The 19,715-nt window shown below is 39.2% G+C and overlaps 1 non-coding gene across 1 annotated transcript; it reads right to left on the minus strand.

Annotated features, from left to right (window-relative positions):
• Positions 1-7,709: 7,709 nt before the first annotated feature.
• Positions 7,710-7,817, minus strand: LOC112774730 (small nucleolar RNA R71). The gene has a single exon (XR_003189195.1). It is a non-coding gene; the product is annotated as a small nucleolar RNA R71 (small nucleolar RNA).
• Positions 7,818-19,715: the final 11,898 nt, after the last annotated feature.

Genomic DNA, 19,715 nt, shown 5'->3' on the forward strand with positions numbered 1-19,715 from the left:
TGATGCTCTGTGGGCTTACAGAACAGCATTCAAGACCCCTATAGGGACCTCTCCATACCAACTCGTGTATGGTAAGGCATGCCACCTGCCCGTGGAACTGGAACATAAGGCCTACTGGGCAACCAGATTCCTAAACTTTGATGCCAAATTAGCAGGAGAAAAACGATTGCTCCAGCTAAATGAGCTAGAGGAATTCAGATTCACAGCTTTCGAAAATGCCAAGCTTTATAAAGAAAAATAAAAAAAATGGCATGACAAAAAGCTGTCATCTAGAATCTTTGAACCAGGACAGAAGGTCCTGTTGTTTAACTCTAGACTCAGGCTATTCCCCGGGAAACTAAAATCCCGGTGGAGGGGACCATACGTGATTACAAGTGTGTCACCATATGGTTATGTGGAGCTTCAAGATTTTGATTCTGATAAGAAGTTCATTGTCAATGGATAGAGAATCAAGCATTATCTTGAAGGCAACATTGAGCAAGAATGCTCAAGGCTGAAGCTAGATTAAAAGCTCAGCAAGGTCCAGCTAAAGACAATAAAGAAGCGCTTGCTGGGAGGCAACCCAGCCATGGGGCATCAATCCTCTAAGCATTTTTACCCTATTTTTATTTTATTTGTTTATATAAAGTTCACTGACACTAAGGTACAAAATCATTTGTATAAGTTTACAGGGTTACAGAAGGAATCAGCACACAAAACAGAGTAAAAGAGCTCAATGGCAAGAAAACGCCAATAAAGGGGCATTTTGGGCGTTCAGCGCCCAAAATGGGCATCCACTGGGCGCTGAACGCCAGTAATGACAGCATTTGGGCGTTCAACGCCAGAAATGGGCACCCACTGGGCGTTGAACGCCAGGAATGGCAGCAACTGGGCGCTGAACGCCCAGGAGATCAGCATTTGGGCGCTGAACGCCCAAAACAGGCAGTGTTTGGGCGTTCAAACGCCAGGAGGACAGGGAGGAGCCAAATCCAGTTATCCCACACGTATTTCCATTCTAATTTAAAATTTTATGATTCAATACATGATTTTATTTACATAAACATGTCAAGAATCCTGATTTCTAAAAATCCCACTTTGAAAATATCAAATGTATCTTAATTCATAAGCACACACCCTCTTTGCAAATTCAATCCAACTCTTTTCAAATCTTTTCCAAAAACAAATCTCTCTTTTCACTCTAAAATCTTTTCAATATCTTTTTCATATTATCTTTTTCAAAAATCCAGATTTATCTCTTTCAAAAATCTATCCTATCTTTTCAAAATCAAACTATATCTTCTATCTTATCTTTTTCAACTAAATCTTTTTATCTTATCTCTTCCAATTTTTCGAAAATCCACCACCCCACCCCTTTAAATTTGGGTTCGGCCTCCCCCCTCCTCCATCAACAAGTGCACCTCGATCTCCTTCTATCCCTCTCCTTTCTTTTCTTTTGCTTGAGGACAAGCAAACCTCTAAGTTTGGTGTGTTTATCCGAGATCACTACTAAGATCATGGCTCCCAAAGGAAAACAATCCATTCCAAGAGGCAAGAAAGAGAGCGTTCCAAAATCACTTTGGAATCAAGGGAAGTTCTTATCTAAAGAACATTCAGGCCATTATCTTAAAGTAATGGGTCTGAGATCAGTGATCCCGGAAGTGAGATTCGATCTGAAAGAAGATGAATATCCGGAGATCCAGGAGCAAATTCGAATCAGGAACTGGGAAGTCCTAGCTAATCCTGAAACGAAAGTAGGAAGGAACATGGTCCAGGAGTTCTATGCTAACATGTGGCAGACTGACAAGCAAAGACTATCTGGAACTGCCTGCTACGAATTTTGGACCATGGTCAGGGGAAAGATTGTTCATACCACCCCTGACAAGATCAGAGAGATATTAAAGCTACCTCAATTAAAGGATGATCCAGACTCCTTCAATAGGAGGATGATGAGAGCAGACATTGGCCTGGATAAGATTCTAGAGGACATATGTATCCCTGGAGCCAGGTGGACCACAACACCAATGGCGTCCCAAATCAGCTCAAGAGAGAGGATCTCAAACCAGTTGCCAGAGGATGGCTGGACTTCATTGGGCGTTCTCTGTTGCCCACTAGCAACCGTTCTGAAGTCACAGTTAAAAGAGCAGTGATGATTCATTGCATCATGACTGGGAAGGAAGTGGAAGTTCATCAGCTGATTTCCACTGAACTCTACAAGATAGCTAATAAAAATTCAAGAGAGGCCAGGTTGACTTATCCAAGCGTGATTTCTCTGCTCTGCAAGGACGCTGGAGTCAAGATGGGAATAATTGAATATATCCTAATTGAAAAGTCAATCACCAAAGCATCAATGGAGAGACAACAAGCACAGGAGGATCCTATCAAGAAGAGAGCACAGGAATTCCTCCCAGAGATTCCTCAAGCAGAATATTGGGAATATCTTGAGACGTCTGTCACCAAGATACAGGAAGCTATGGAGCAAATAATAAAACAACAGAAGGAACACAATCAAATGCTGACCCATATGTTTAAAGAACAAGAGGAGCAGGGACGTGACTTAAGGGAACTGAAGCGCCAGAAGTCTTCTGTAATACCAAGCCTCCCAAGGATCAGAGGAACCTCCATACCCCCAAAATAAAGGTTGTTAATTTCCAATTTCTGCCTTAACTCTGTGACAGTGTCCATATAAAAAGTCTACCTTAGAAGTCATATAATAGTAATTAGTATCTATTTGATTTTATCTCCAATTAAGCTATAGTTTATTTTTCTCATCATCATTAAACATGAATAAAATAGTAGATCTTTTGAATAAGAAGCAATAAAATTTCGAGTTTAAATAAAATAAATTCTAATTGGTTAAATGTGGTGGCAATGATTTCTGTCTTCTGAATGAATGCTTGAATAGTGCATATGTCTTTTGAATTTGTTGTTTAAGACTGTTAAATATGTTGGCTCTTGAAAGAATGATGAACATGAGACATGTTATTGATAATCTGAAAAATCATAAAAATGATTCTTGAAGCAAGAAAAAGCAGCAAAGAACAAAGCTTGCAAAAAAAAAAAAAAAAAGCAAGCAGAAAAAGCCAATAACCCTTAAAACCAAAAGGCAAGGGCAATTAAAAAGGATCCCAAGGCTTTGAGCATCAGTGGATAGGAGGGCCTAAAGGACTAAAATCATGGTCTAAGCGGCTAAACCAAGCTGTCCCTAACCATGTGCTTGTGGCGTGCAGGTGTCAAGTGAAAACTTGAGACTGAGCGGTTAAAGTCAAGGTCCAAAGCAAAAAGAAGAGTGTGCTTAAGAACTCTGGACACCTCTAATTGGGGACTTTAGCAAAGCTGAGTCACAATCTGAAAAGGTTCACCCAGTTATGTGTCTGTGGCATTTATGTATCCGGTAGTAATACTGGAAAACAAAGTGCTTAGGGCCACGGGCAAGACTCATAAAGAAGCTGTGTTCAAGAATCATCACACTGAACTAAGAGAATCAATAACACTATCTGAATTCTGAGTTCCTATAGATGCCAATCACTCTGAGCTTCAATGGATAAAGTGAGATGCCAAAACTGTTCAGAAGCAAAAAGCTACTAGTCCCGCTCATCTAATTAGGATCTGAGCTTCAATCAAAAACTCTGAGATATTATTGCTTCTCAACCTATTAGTCTTCTATTTTATTTGTCTAGTTGCTTGAGGACAAGCAATAGTTTAAGTTTGGTGTTGTGATGAGCGGATATTTTATACGCTTTTTGGGGATAATTTCATATAGTTTAGAGTATGTTTTAGTTAGTTTTTAGTCTATTCCTAGTAGTTTTTAGGAAAAATTCATATTTCTGGACTTTACTATGAGTTGTGTGTTTTTCTGTAATTTCAGGTATTTTTCTGACTGAAATTGAAGGAGCTGAGCAAAAATCTGATTCAGGCTGAAAAAGGACTGCTGATGTTGTTGGATTCTGACCTCCCTGCCCTCAAAGTGGATTTTCTGGAGCTACAGAACTCGAAATGGCATGTTTCTAATTGCGTTGGAAAGTAGACATCCAGGGCTTTCCAGCAATATATAATAGTCCATACTTTGCACAAGGATAGACGACGTAAACTGGCGTTCAACGCCAGTTCTCTGCCCAATTCTGGCGTCCAGCGCCAGAAAAGGATCAAAAACTGGAGTTGAACGCCCAAACTGGCATTCAACTCCACAAATGGCCTCCGCACGTGAATTGCTTAAAGTCTCAGCCCCAGCACACACCAAGTGGGCCCCAGAAGTGGATCTCTGCATCATCCATCATAGTCCACTCATATTTTGTAACCCTAGGCTACTAGTTTAGTATTTAAAACAACTTTTAGAGACTTATTCGGTATCTCATGACATTTCAGATCTAAACTTTGTATTCTCTGACGGCATGAGTCTCTAAACCCCATTGTTGGGGGTGAGGAGCTCTGCTGTGTCTCGATGAATTAATGCAAGTATTTCTGTTTTCCATTCAAACACGCTTGTTCCTATCTAAGATGTTCATTCGCGCTTAACTGTGATGAAGGTGATGATCCGTGACATTCATCACCTTCCTCAAACCATGAACGTGTGCCTGACAACCACCTCCGTTCTATATTCGATTGAATGAGTATCTCTGAGATCTCTTAATCAGAATCTCCGTGGTATAAGCTAGAACTGATGGCGGCATTCATGAGAATCCGGAAAGTCTAAACCTTGTCTGTGGTATTCCGAGTAGGATTCAAGGATTGAATGACTGTGACGAGCTTCAAACTCCTGAAGGCTGGGCGTTAGTGACAGATGCAAAAGGATAGTAAATCCTATTCCAACCAGATCGAGAACCAACCGGTGATTAGCCGTGCTGTGACAGAGCGCGTGAGCGTAGTTTTTACTGGAAGGATGGATGGTAGCCATTGACAACGGTGATCCACCAACACACAGCTTGCCATAGGAGGACGTGCGTGCGTGAATCAGAAGACAGAGGAAAGCAGAGATTCAGAAGACAAAGCATCTCCAAAACTCCAACATATTCTCCATTACTGCACAACAAGTAACCTTTAATTTATGCTCTCTTGGTTATTCACAATTCAACTGATAAACATAATTGACTTCCTGACTAAGATTTACAAGATAACCATAGATTGCTTCAAACCAACAATCTCCGTGGGATTCGACCCTTACTCACGTGAGGTATTACTTGGACGACCCAGTGCACTTGCTGGTTAGTGGTACGCGTTGTGAAAAGTGTGATTCACAATTCGTGCACCAACTTGCTGGTTAGTTGTGCGAAGTTGTGAACCATGGTATTGGCATCATGTTTTTGGCGCCATTGCCAGGGAAAGAAAGAGCAATGAATTTTACATAATCAAAGTGTAATCACAATTTCGTGCACCAAGTTTTTGGCGCCGTTGCCGGGATTGTTCGAGTTTGGACAACTGACGGTTCATCTTGTTGCTCAGATTGGGTAACTTTCTTTTCGTTTTCTTTTCAAAAATTTTTCAAAAATTTTTCAAAAAAAAAATTTCTTTCAAAAATTTCTCCTTTGTTTTCGAAAAAAAATAAATAAAAATGTTTTCAAAAATATATTTTTCTTTAGAATTTTAAGAATGAATTCTAGTGTTTCATGAAGCATGTTGAAGCCTGGCTGGCTATAAAGCCATATCCAAACTCCTTTGGGATTGGTCTTCAACTAATCACCTCAATGGATGTAATTCCATTCTAAAGCTTGGCTGGCTATTAAGCCATGCCTGACCCTTTGATTGGAGCTTTAGACTAAAGGGCATAAGATTCCTGGAATTCATATTAAAAATTTTGGAATCCTTATTTTTGTTTTTCAAATAATTTTCGAAAAAATACAAAAAAATTAGAAAATCATAAAAATCAAAAATATTTTTGTGTTTCTTGTTTGAGTCTTAAGTCATGTTATAAGTTTGGTGTCAATTGCATATCCATTTTGCATTTTTCGAAAATTCATGCATTCATAGTGTTCTTCATGATCTTCAAGTTGTTCTTGGTAAGTCTTCTTGTTTGATCTTTGCATTTGCATGTTTTGTGTCTTTTCTTGTTTTTCATATGCATTCTTGAATTCTTAGTGTCTAAGCATTAAAGAATTCTAAGTTTGGTGTCTTGCATGTTTTCCTTGCATTAAAAATTTTTCAAAAATGTGTTCTTGATGTTCATCATGATCTTCATAGTGTTCTTGGTGTTCATCTTCACATTCATAGCATTCTTGCATGCATTCCTTGTTTTGATCCATAACTTTCATGCATTGCATCATTTTTCTGTTTTTCTCTCTCATCATAAAGATTCAAAAATAAAAAAAATATCTTTCCCTTTTTCTCTCTTAAAATTTCGAAAATTAGATTTGACTTTTTCAAAAATTTTTAAAATCTAGTTGTTTTTATGAGTCAAATCAAATTTTCAATTTAAAAATCTTATCTTTTTCAAAATCTTTTTCAAAAATCAAATCTTTTTCATTTTTTTAGTTATTTTCGAAAATTTTAAAAATGTTTTTCGAAAATCTTTTTCTTAATTTTTATCACATAATTTTCGAAAATAACATCACCAATTAATGTTTTGATTCAAAAATTTCAAGTTTGTTACTTACTTGTTAAGAAAGATTCAAACTTTAAGTTCTAGAATCATATCTTGTGATTTCTTGCGAATCAAGTCATTAATTGTGATTTTAAAAATCAAATCTTTTTTTCAAAACTAATTTCAATCATATCTTTTCAAAAAAAAAAAATTATCTTCTTATCTTATCTTTTTCAAAAATTTGATTTTAAAATATCTTTTCTAACTTCCTAACTTCTTATCTTTTCAAAATTTGTTTCAACTAACTAACTAACTTTTTGTTTGTTTCTCATCTTTTTCAAAACCACCTAACTAACTCTCTCGCTCTAATTTTCGAAAATATCTTCCCTCTTTTTCAAAATTTCTTTTTAATTAACTAATTATTTCAATTTTTAAATCTTAATTTTCGAAAATTACTAACTCTTTTTCAAAAATTATTTTCGAAAATCCTATCCCTCTCTCATCTTATTCTATTTATTTATTCATCTACTAACATCTCTTCCTCACATCACTCACCGAATTCGAACCCCCTCTTCTATCTATGTTCAAATTTTTCCTTCTTCTCTTCCTCTACTAACAATAAGGAACCTCTTTACTGTGACATAGAGGATTCCTCTTCTTTTCTTTTTCTCTTCTCTTTCTTATGAGCAGGGACAAAGAAAAAGGCATTCTGGTTGAAGCTGATCCAGAACCTGAAAGGACTCTGAAGAGAAAACTAAGAGAAGCTAAATTACAACAATCCAGAGACAACCTTATTGAAAATTTCGAACAAGTAAAGGAGATGGCAGCCGAACCCAACAACAATAATGCAAGGAGGATGCTTGGTGACTTTACTGCACCTAATTCCAATTTACATGGAAGAAGCATCTCCATTCCTGCCATTGGAGCAAACAATTTTGAGCTGAAACCTCAGCTAGTCTCTCTGATGTAGCAGAACTGCAAGTTTCATGGACTTCCATCTGAAGATCCTTTTCAGTTCTTAACTGAATTCTTGCAGATCTGTGATACTGTTAAGACTAATGGAGTAGATCCTGAAGTCTACAGGCTCATGCTTTTCCCTTTTGCTGTAAGAGACAGAGCTAGAATATGGTTGGACACTCAACCCAAAGACAGCCTGAACTCTTGGGATAAGCTGGTCACGGCTTTCTTAGCCAAGTTCTTTCCTCCTCAAAAGCTGAGCAAGCTTAGAGCTGATGTTCAAACCTTTAGACAGAAAGAAGGTGAATCCCTCTATGAAGCATGGGAAAGATACAAACAGTTGACCAAAAAGTGTCCTTCTGACATGCTTTCAGAATGGACCATCCTGGATATATTCTATGATGGTCTATCAGAGCTATCAAAGATGTCATTGGACACTTCTGCAGGTAGATCCATTCACCTAAAGAAAATGCCTACAGAAGCTCAAGAACTCATTGACATGGTTGCTAATAACCAGTTCATGTACACTTCTGAGAGGAATCCTGTGAGTAATGGGACACCTATGAAGAAGGGAGTTCTTGAAATTGATACTCTGAATGCCATATTGGCTCAGAACAAAATATTGACTCAGCAAGTCAATATGATTTCTCAGAGTCGGACTGGAGTGCAAGCTGCATCCAACAGTACTCAAGAGGCTTCTTATGAAGAAGAAGCTTATGATCCTGAGAACCCTGCAATAGCAGAGGTAAACTACATGGGTGAACCTTATGGAAACACCTATAATCCATCATGGAGAAATCATCCAAATTTCTCATGGAAGGATCAAAAGCCTCAACAAGGCTTTAATAATGGTGGAAGAAACAGGTTTAGCAATAGCAAGCCTTTTCCATCATCCACTCAGCAACAGACAGAGAATTCTGAGCAGAATCCATCTAGCTTAGCAAACTTAGTCTCTGATCTATCCAAGGCCACTGTAAGTTTCATGAATGAAATAAGGTCTTCCATTAGAAATTTGGAAGCACAAGTGGGCCAGCTGAGTAAAAGGATCACTGAAATCCCTCCTAGCACTCTCCCAAGCAATACAGAAGAGAATCCAAAAGGAGAGCGCAAGGCCATTGACATAAGCACCATGGCCAAACCTGTAAGAGAAGGAGAGGACGTGAATCCCAAGGAGGAAGACCTCCTAGGACGTCCAGTGACCAATAAGGAGCTTCCCTCTGAGGAACCAAAGGACTCTGAGGCTCATCTAGAGACCATAGAGATTCCATTGAACCTCCTTATGCCATTCATGAGCTCTGATGAGTATTCCTCTTCTGAAGAGAATGAGGGTGTTACTGAAGAGCAAGCTGCCAAGTTCCTTGATGCCATCATGAAGCAGAATGCCAAATTATTTAGCATTGAAACTTGGGAAGATGAACCTCCCTTGTTCACCAATGAACTAAGTGATCTGGATCAACTGACATTGCCTCAGAAGAGACAAGATCCTGGAAGGTTCATAATACCTTGTGCCATAGGCACCATGATCTTTAAGGCCCTGTGTGACCTTGGTTCAGGAATAAACCTCATGTCCCCCTCTGTAATAGAGAAACTGGGAATCTATGGGGTGCAAGCTGCTAAAATCTCATTAGAGATGACAGACAATTCAAGAAAACAGGCTTATGGACAAGTAGAGGACGTGTTAGCAAAGGTTGAAGGCCTTTACATCCCTGCTGATTTCATAGTCCTGGATACTGGAAAGGAAGAGGATGAATCCATCATCCTAGAAAGATCTTTCCTAGCCACAGCAAGAGCTGTGATTGATGTGGACAGAGGAGAATTGATCCTTCAATTAAATAAGGACAACCTTGTGTTTACAACTCAAGGATCTCTCTCTGCATCCATGGAGAGGAAGCAAAAAAAGCTTCTCTCAAAGCAGAGTCAACCAAAGCCCCCACAGTCAAACTCTAAGTTTGGTGTTGGGAGGCCACAACCAAACCCTAAGTTTGGTGTTGAACTCCCATATCCAAACTCTAAGTTTGGTGTTGGAGAGTCTCAACAAAGCTCTGCACACCTGTGAGGCTCCATGAGAGCCCACTGTCAAGCTATTGACATTAAAGAAGCGCTTGTTGGGAGGCAACCCAATTTTTATCTAATTTCTATTTTTATTGTTTTTCATGTTTTATTAGGTTCATGATCATGTGGAGTCACAAAATAAATATAAAAATTGAAAACAGAATAAAAAACAGCAGAAGAAAAATCACACCCTGGAGGAAGGCCTTACTGGCGTTTAGACGCCAGTAAGAAGCATGTTTTGAGCGTTTGATGACAAGTCATCTTAGCCTAGTTTCAATAGCCCTTTTCTTTAGTTTTCAATTGAATTATGCACTTTCTTGAGCCATAAGCAAGCTAATTGGGTAGATTTTCATGTTTCCTTTGATTTAATCAACCATGTATGAATTCATGCTATTTCATGAGGTTTTATACTATAATTGTCACATATTATGAAAGAATGAATATCTCATGATTTTAAGCATAGCTTTGATGTGTTTGGTTGATTAATGATAGGTGAAGAAAGCTTGGAGAAAGGTTGAAGCAAGAAGGAATAACTAGGAGTAAAGAGAGGACAATGGAATAAGTGAAATTGAACCAGGAAGCAAAAAGCTGGACCTAAAGTTAGCCTCAAACTTTTGCACAAACTTTTGGGTGAAAAGTTAGCCCCAACGTTAGCCCCTAACTTTTGGGCTAACGTTGGAACTTGAAAATCACTCCCTAGGCACCAAAAGTTTGCGCCAACGTTAGCCCCTAACTTTTGGGCTAACGTTGGCACATCAAAATCACCCCTGGGCACCAAAAGTTTGCGCCAACGTTAGCCCCTAACTTGGTGGCTAACGTTGGCATAAGAAAAACCTCCCTGGCCACCAAAAGTTTGCGCCAACGTTAGCCCCTAACTTTTGGGCTAACGTTGGCACATGAAAAATACAAGGGGAGGAGCAAAAGTTTGCGCCAACGTTAGCCTCTAACTTTTGGGCTAACGTTGGCGCCATAAGTACACATTAGGAGGCCAATGTTGGAGCAAAAGTTAGACCCCTAACTTTTGTCCCAACGTGGATAGCAGCAAGTTATGGTGGCTGATATGAAAAGTTGGAGCAAAAGTTAGCCCCTAACTTTTGCTCAAACTTTTACTCCAACTTTTGCAAAACTCCAACCCGGTTCATTTGGTTCACTTTGGTTCTTCTCCAAACTCCAAGAGCAATCAACCAAGGCCTCTTTCAACCCAATTCCACCAAGAGCAAAGGCCCAACTCAAGGCTTGAAGATCATTTGAAGAAAGTGTATAAATAGGATAGAATTCAAGTTCTTCGGGGAGCTTTCCCTTTTGAATTTTCATAATAGTTTTCGGAGAGCTTTGGATATTGAGTGATCTTTAATTTCTTAGTCTTGGGGAAGGAGAATTCACTTCTCTTCCTCTTAGTTTTATTGCTTTCAATTTCAATTACAATTGTCTTGGATCTTGGGTTGGAGAATTGAAGAAATTCTGTTTCAATCTCATCCTTGGATCTCTCTGCTTTATTTACTGCTTGATTGAATTTAATTTCTGTTAATTGCTCTTCATCTACTTTCCTTGCAATTTACAATTCCCTTGCAATTGTTCTTGTTGGATCTAGGAAGGCATTGAGATCTAGACTCGGTTTTCTAGTCTCTGGGTCCTGAGATCTGAACTTTCAATTTTTAATTCTCTGTTTACTGTTTTCATGTTCATTTACTTTTCTGCTTCAAGATCCGATTTAACCCAAACCCTCTTCTACTTCTCTGCGTGATGCAAATTTACTTTTCCTTGTTTAATTTCTGCAAATCCAAGTCCCAATCCCCTTTACAATTCAAGTCATTTACATTTCTTGCACTTTAAGATTCTGCAATTTACATTTCTTGCATTCTAAGTTTCTGACATTCAATTTCTTGTTCTTTAAGATTCAGCAATTTATTTCCTGTTCTCTTTAATTCCATGCAATTTAATTTCTGTAAATCACAAAACACTCAACCAAATCTTGATTCGCTTGACTAAATTAACCACTAAGCTAAAATTGCTCAATCCTTCAATCCCTGTGGGATCGACCTCACTCCCGTGAGTTTTTATTACTTGATGCGACCCGGTACACTTGCCGGTTAGATTTGTGTGTTTTGGGAGAAATTCATTTTTCCACCAAAATACTCATCAAGTTTTTGGCGCCGTGGCCGGGGATTGATTAGATTGACAATGATTAAGTGAGGTGGTAATCTAGATCAAGCACTTTTTCTTTAATTTTGATTAACCCACTAACTGTTTGATTTTTTGCTTAAACTAACTAACACTTCAATCTAGCAGTAGATTGAAGTGTCACTGGTTTTGTGCATTTCTCATGCTCTGCTTGTATGTCAGGCACAAGAAGAACCACACCCAATTTTCATGAACAAGACGAAAGAACTCTCAGGAGGTTAAGAAGAGCTGAAAGAGGGAAAAATATTGTTGGAGAAGAGGAATCAGACGAGGAATTTCAAGAGATGGAGGAACATTCAACCAATCCACCAGGTGGAGCAGACAACAATAATGACAACCCACCCCAGAGGAGAGTTTTGGCCTCCTACACCTTTGCAAATCCTAGACATTGTGGAAGCAGCATCTTAGCACCAAATGTCAATGCTAACAATTTTGAACTCAAGCCACAACTCATCACTTTGGTTCAGAACAATTGCTCTTTTGGGGGAGGACCACTTGAAGACCCGCACCAACACTTATCTACTTTCTTGAGGATATGCAACACTGTCAAAACTAATGGTGTGCCTCCTGACAGTTACAAGCTGATGCTATTCCCATTTTCTCTCAAGGACAAGGCCACTCAATGGTTGGAATCTTTTCCAAGGGACAGCATCAACAACTGGGATGATTTGGTAACCAAGTTTCTTGCCAAGTTTTATCCACCTCAGAGGATTATAAGGTTGAAGGCTGAGGTACAAACATTTACACAAATGGAGGCTGAACCCATCTATGAGGCATGGGAGAGGTACAAGGCTCTAATCAGGAAATGTCCCCCTGCCATGTTAAATGAGTGGGAGAAGCTGCAGAACTTCTATGAAGGCTTAACACTGAAATCCCAGGAAGCTTTGGATCATTCAGCTGGAGGTTCCTTGCAACTCATGAAAACTGCAGAGGAGGCTCAAGAACTCATTGATATGGTGGCCAACAACCAATATTTCTTTGCTCATCAAAGAGGCCGCCAACCATCACAAAGGAGAGGAGTAATGGAGCTAGAAGGAGTGGATTCAATCCTGGCTCAAAACAAATTAATGCAGCAGCAAATTCAACAACAATTTGAGCAAATGACCAAGAGGATTGATGGCCTCCAAGTTGCAGCAGTTAACACCAGCCAACCATCAGCCACATGGGGGCAAAATGAAGAAATCCAAGAGGAGCAACAGCAGGAACAAGTCCAGTACATGCATTCAAGTCCAAATGAATTCTATGGTGATACCTACAACCCCTCATGGAAAAATCACCCCAACCTCAGATGGGGAGACACTCACAACCAAAACCAACAACCATGGCAGAGGAACTCAAACCAAAACAACCCAAGAAACAACCAAAACTACAACCAGCAGCAGACTAACCAAAACACATACAGAAAACCTCAAAACAACTACCCTAATCTCAACCAGTACCAATCCAACAACCATTCCACCAACCAAAATGTTTACCACCCACCACCCACATCTCACAACCCACCACAAGCACCACCTGAACCTCAAAGACTCACCAACTTAGAGACCTTGATAGAGAAAATGATGAAACACCAGGAAATAACAAACAAAAACCATGAAGCATCATTAAAGAGCCTAGAGAGGCAGATTGGGCAACTCTCCAAGCAAGTATCTGTTGAGAGACCTTCAAACTCATTGCCCAGTGACACAATCCCAAATCCCAAGGAGGAATGCAAGGCAATACAATTAAGGAGTGGGAGAACATTGATAAGCAACAATGACACTACAAAGAAACAAGCAGAGAGCATCAAAGAACCAACAGAGGATGAGAAGCAAGCAAAGGACGATGAAGCTAAGGAGCAAGTTGTGATGCCAAACAAAAGCACTGAGAAACTTAAAGAGAAGGACAACCAGCCACATAGCTCAAAGAAAGTGGCTCAGGGACAGCAGCAAATAGGAAAGAGCATCACACCTCCACTGCCTTATCCCCAGAGGTTCAACAAAGAGGTTAAAGACCAGCATTTTCACAAGTTCCTTGAGATTTTTAGGAAGCTAGAAATCAATATTCCCTTGGCTGAAGCACTTGAGCAAATGCCTCTGTATGCCAAATTCTTGAAGGAGCTTGTCAACAAGAAAAGAAGCTGGGATGAGAAAGAAACCATAGTGATTACTGAGGAATGCAGGGCCTTGATTCAAAAGGGGCTTCCTCCCAAGCTTGAGGACCCAGGGAGCTTCCTGTTGCCTTGCACCATTGGGGAATTGACCATCACTAAAGCAATGTGTGATCTCGGAGCAAGTATTAACTTAATACCATCCTCCCTGGTGAAAAAGCTACATATAGAGGAGGTCAAACCAGTACAAATGTCTCTGGAGCTGGTAGATAAGTCAATGGTATACCCCAGGGGTGTAATTGAAAATCTTTTGGTCAAGGTGGACAGTTTTATATACCCTGCTGATTTTGTGGTTCTAGAATCAAACGATGATGATGGTGACTCTGTTATACTGGGAAGGCCATTCTTGGCCACTGCTAGAGCTATCATAGACGTAGAAGAAGGGGAATTAACTCTCAGGATGCATGACCAGAGTGTCACTCTGAAGGTATTACCAGAGGCACAATTTAGCAAGGAGAAGAAAGACTATATGAAAAATGACCAAGAAGGTCACAGCAACATCCCAATGCTAAGGATTGTGCAGACTGATGAAGAAGCCCAAGAGGATATTAGAGTATTAGCCACTGAAAAGAGAGGTCCCCAAGGAAAGCCTACGGCCAGAAAAGAAAGATCAACAAAAGGAAAGATGAAACGCAGAAACAAAGCAAAAAGGGGTTGGAAGAACAGAAAGATTCCAACAGAGGGGCTTTCCAAAGGTGACAAAGTGCAACTGATATATCAACAGCTGGGGGCAAATCAACAAACCGAGGACTACTACACTGTCAGCAACATACTCTCATTAGAGCATGCTGAAATTGAACACCAGAGAACAAAGAAGAGGATCACGGTCAGAGGAGACAAATTGAGGCCCTACAAGCACCAACCACCATAAAAGAAAGCCTCAATGTCAAGCTAATGACAATAAAAGAGCGCTCCATGGGAGGCAACCCATGCTTTAAGATTCATGTCATTTTAAATTCAATAAGTTATGATCATTTGAGCATGAATTCTTTTCTCTTTTCATGAACATGTCCATTGACTGCATGCACTGTTTTGAAACATATGCTAAGTTTGGTGTGCCTTCAAGCACACTAAACCAATGTTACAAATAATTCCATTTTGCATGCTTGGAGTGTCTTGACAAAGCATATGGCCAAACACTAAGTTTGGTGTCCACATAGCTTCATGAAAATTAGAAATTCATGCATCAATAATCATACAATTGTTGTTTTCCAAAATCTTATAAATGGAAAAATTCTTTTCCAGTAATGAAAGCATCAATTGTGATGTACCCTTTGACAAGAAACAAGTTTGGTGTTCATCAAACCTTGATACACCGATTTAGGGACACAATTGATCCTTCATGAAAAAAAAGAGAAAAAGAAAATTAGGAAGAAAGCAATTCTTATAAACATTTAACTAAGAGTGACAGTGGGATTTCACTAATTGAAGGAAGAGACATAATTTCTTTATACATGACCAACCATTAAGTTTGGTGTCCTCCAAGGAGAGTCACGGTTCAAATGGATATGAGAATTGATGATTCATATAATATTAATAAAAGGGACACTCTTGCCACGGTTGGACAAAACTAATAAATGTTGTCTTGTGGTGATGACTAGGTGGTCAAAGAATCTTCAATGAAAGAGACAAGACGAAGGAAAGCATAGCATGAGGACAAAATCTCATCACATGCTTCAAAAAGGAAATCTGCCACTCCTTGAGAATGTTCACGGCAAAAGCAAGTGAAGAAGCTAGTTTTGTCTTCATTCATCCTTACATGCACACCTTTGATTCCCATAAGTCTAATTGCATCCTAGCCCTTCATTGTTCATTTAAAAACATACCACCTTCAAGCCATGCACATGACCGAATCACTCTAACCCTTGGAACTTCATTCTCTTCATCACTCCTCAACATAACAAGCTCGGTTCAACATTTCTCTTGCATTAAACTCCAACCATTTAAACTTGCCTTCATCCTTTCTTGTCATAGCAAGTTCGATCTAAATTTCTTCTTGCTCCAAACACACATCAAACTCTCCAACATTCTTCACACTCCTTCTAACCACACAAGACTCAACCAACCAAGTGATCATGGCCTCCTCCTCAAGAACCAAACGAAGAAAAGGGAAAGATCCCATGGTGGAGGAAGACACACATGAATATGACCAACGGAGATTCAAGTCTTGGTTCCATCAAATGCAAATTGAATGGATGAACGAGAAAAGAATCTATCCTGAAATTCCACTCTTGTTGCCGGATGATGGATGTCAAGAAATGAAGGACAAAATTCGAAAGAGGAGGTGGGAGGAACTTGCATCACCAGCCACCCGAATCAATGCCAATATCATAAGAGAGTTCTATGCAAATGTCTCAAGGCTTGACATGCGTGAGCCCCCAACGTACAAGAGCTATGTGCAGGGGGTGGAAGTAGACTTTAGCCCGGATGCAATCAAGAAAGTCTTGAGACTAAAGTCAGTCCGCTTTAGTGAACCGGAATACCAACAAAGATTGAATGAGGATCAGGATTATGATGAGATTGCGAGAGATATTTGTATGGAGAACTCAGAGTGGGAAGGAGATGACAAGAACAAATATAAGTATCTGAAGAGATGTAACCTCACCCCGGAAGCAAAAGGATGGTATGAGTTGATGAAAAGATCAATTCTGGGCACAGTGAACACCTCAGAAGTTAACAGGGAGAGAGCCGTGATGTTGCATTGCATCATTGTGGGAGGAGAGATAAGAGTTCATAAAATCCTTGCAAAAGACATTCAAAAGCTGGCTGAGAAGAATTTGGCCGGATCTTGGTTGTACTATCCGAGTACCATTTGGAGGTTGTGTGCAAAGGCTAAAGTTCCAATGGAAGAGGAGAATCCAATGTGGTTAAGCCAAGGCATGCCCATAACCATTGAACGAATGATGATGCCCCCTGAAGCACATCAAGACTGAAGACCACATGGAATAAGGGAAAGAGAAGAACCAATGGAAGAAGATGAGCCACACATAGAAGAAGAGCCACAAGAGGAGGAGGAACAGCCGCACTTTTTCCCACATGGCAATATGGATATGACTCAAATGCAGGAAGCAATTGGAAGATTATCACAACAGTACATGAGAATTCAAGAAAGGCAAGAGGAATATCATTTACTATACATGAAAAACCAACAAGCACAGGAAGAACGGGAGCTAAGAATGATGAACAAACAAAGTGAATTCGAGTCAAGATTCATTGTGATGCAAGAAGAACATGCTTTTCAATCTCATGAATCATTTGGAAAGTTGGAACAAATGCAAGCTGAAAATTTGAGGGCTCTCAAAGAGTTCACAACACTCTAAGATGCAAGGTATGAAGTACAAGCCGATTACAACATCAATAGCCAAATCAAACTAAACTATATTGGAGAACATTTACACAACATGGATCCGGCTTTCCCAACTTTTGATGAATTCTTCAAAAAGAGAAGTGAGGTAGAGGTAAGCAATGCTATGAGACTTGAAGATAGAGTAGAGGAAGCAATGAATAGAGCTGGGTTCTGGCGGGATCAACAGACAACAGACATGGACACAGGGAACACCAGCAACCAGGTGTATGAAAGAAGAAAGAAAAAGCATGACAAATAAAAGGTGGACTTGATCCTTGTTCAACACTAAGAAAGCATGCATTGTGTCTGTTTTAAGTGGTCCTTGCATCTTTAAGTAGTTATCATAATTAGTAGTCTTTGCATTTTGTTTGTTTCTCTTAGAATAAGTAAGCTAGTCTATGTGTGTGCTTGTGTGTTTACTTTCACTTAGCAAAAAGTATGTTTTGTCCCCTGCATCTTTAAGTTCAATAAAAGAAATGTTTGAATGTGAAGTAAGATAGTCTCTGTTAGATAGAAGTAGAATAAAAGTAAGTGGTGGTATGTGTGTGATTGTATAATAGCTCACTTTTAGTGAATAAAGAGCCAGGATATCTCCTTCTAAGTATAGAGTGGCCTACTGTCTATGAATCTCAATCGAATAAAAATCCTTGGTTAGAAAGAAAAAAAAAAAGATGTGACAGAACAAAAGAAAAACAAAAAGAAACAAAGCTGGACACCAATAGCTTGAACCTTAGAATATATGCCTGTGGTGTCTTTGTATTAGGATCTGCTTGGATTATTAAGTTCTTTGGAGTGCATCAACACTCGGTGACTTGGGTTAACTAACCCGGATCATCAGCTGAAAGTCCACTATCATGAGCAACCTAACTACAAGGCACTTAGTAGCCAAAGAGTGCTGGCATCAATGTTCTAAGAAGGAATGTGAGCCAAGTGTCTATAGTGAATAATGTGTCAAGTATAAAGAAAAGGAAATGAACTTGCTACACATGACACTCAATAAAGCTATAAACAAAGTAATAGCCAAGGATAAAGGAATAATGAGAGGTCATAGCTGTATGTTACTTGAAGCTTGAAGGAGACTTTCTAGGCCTAGGAGTCAATAAGAAGTGAGTATTTACATATCCACACAAAATCCCATGAACTATCAATAATACTCTGCTAGCATGAACATCCTCTTCCTTTTCATTTTTTCTTCTCAATAAATCTTTTCTTGCTTGGGACAAGCAAGCTTTAAGTTTGGTGTTGTGATGACAATCATCTTAGCCTAGTTTCACTAGGCCTTTTCTTTAGTTTTCAATTGAATTATGCACTTTCTTGAGACATAAGCAAGCTAATTGGGTAGATTTTCATGTTTCCTTTGATTTAATCAACCATGTATGAATTCATGCTATCTCATGAGGTTTTATACTATATTGTCACATATTATGAAAGAATGAATATCTCATGATTTTAAGCATAGCTTTGATGTGTTGGTTGATTAATGATAGGTGAAGAAGCTTGGAGAAAGGTTGAAGCAAGAAGGAATAGCTAGGAGTAAAGAGAGGACAATGGAATAAGTGAAATTGAACCAGGAAGCAAAAAGCTGACCTAAAGTAGCCTCAAACTTTTGCACAAAATTTTGGGTGAAAAGTTAGCTCCAACGTTAGCCCCTAACTTTTGGGCTAACGTTGGAACTTGAAAATCACTCCTGGGCACCAAAAGTTTGCGCCAACATTAGCCCCTAACTTTGGGCTAACGTTGGCACATCAAATCACCCTGGCACCAAAAGTTTGCCAAAGCCAACAAGAAAAAAAAAAAAAACGTTAGCCCTAACTTGGTAACGTGCAATAAAAAAAAGAAAAACTCCCAACTTGCACGGCATAACAAAAGCTTGAGCAAAAGACCTAACCACGTTAGCAGCAAGTTATGGTGGCTGATATGAAAAGTTGGAGCAAAAGTTAGCCCCTAACTTTTGCTAAACTTTACTCCAACTTTTGCAAACTCCAACCCGGTTCATTTGGTTCACTTTGGTTCTTCTCCAAACTCCAAGAGCAATCAACCAAGGCCTCTTTCAACCCAATTCCACCAAGAGAAAAGCCCACTCAAGGTTGAAGATCATTTGAAGAAAGTGATAAATAGGATAGAATTCAAGTTCTTCGGGAGCTTTCCCTTTTGAATTTCATAATAGTTTCGGAGAGCTTGGATATGATGATCTTTAATTTCTAGTCTTGGGGAAGGAGAATTCACTTCTCTTCTCTTAGTTTTATTGCTTCAATTTCAATTACATTGTCTTGGATCTTGGTTGGAGAATTGAAGAAATTCTGTTTCAACTCATCCTTGGATCTCTCTGCTTTATTTACTGCTTGATTGAATTTATTCTGTTAATTGCTCTTCATCTATTTCCTGCAATTTACAATTCCCTTGCAATTGTTCTTTGTTGGATTAGGAAGGCATTGAGATCTGACTCGTTTTCCTAGTCTCTGGGTCCTGAGATCTGAACTTTCAATTTTAATCTCTGTTTCTGATTCATTTCATTTATTTCTGCTCAATCCGATTTAACC

This window comes from Arachis hypogaea, chromosome 18 (assembly GCF_003086295.3).
Source record: "Arachis hypogaea cultivar Tifrunner chromosome 18, arahy.Tifrunner.gnm2.J5K5, whole genome shotgun sequence".
In the NCBI taxonomy this organism is placed as follows: Eukaryota; Viridiplantae; Streptophyta; class Magnoliopsida; order Fabales; family Fabaceae; genus Arachis; species Arachis hypogaea.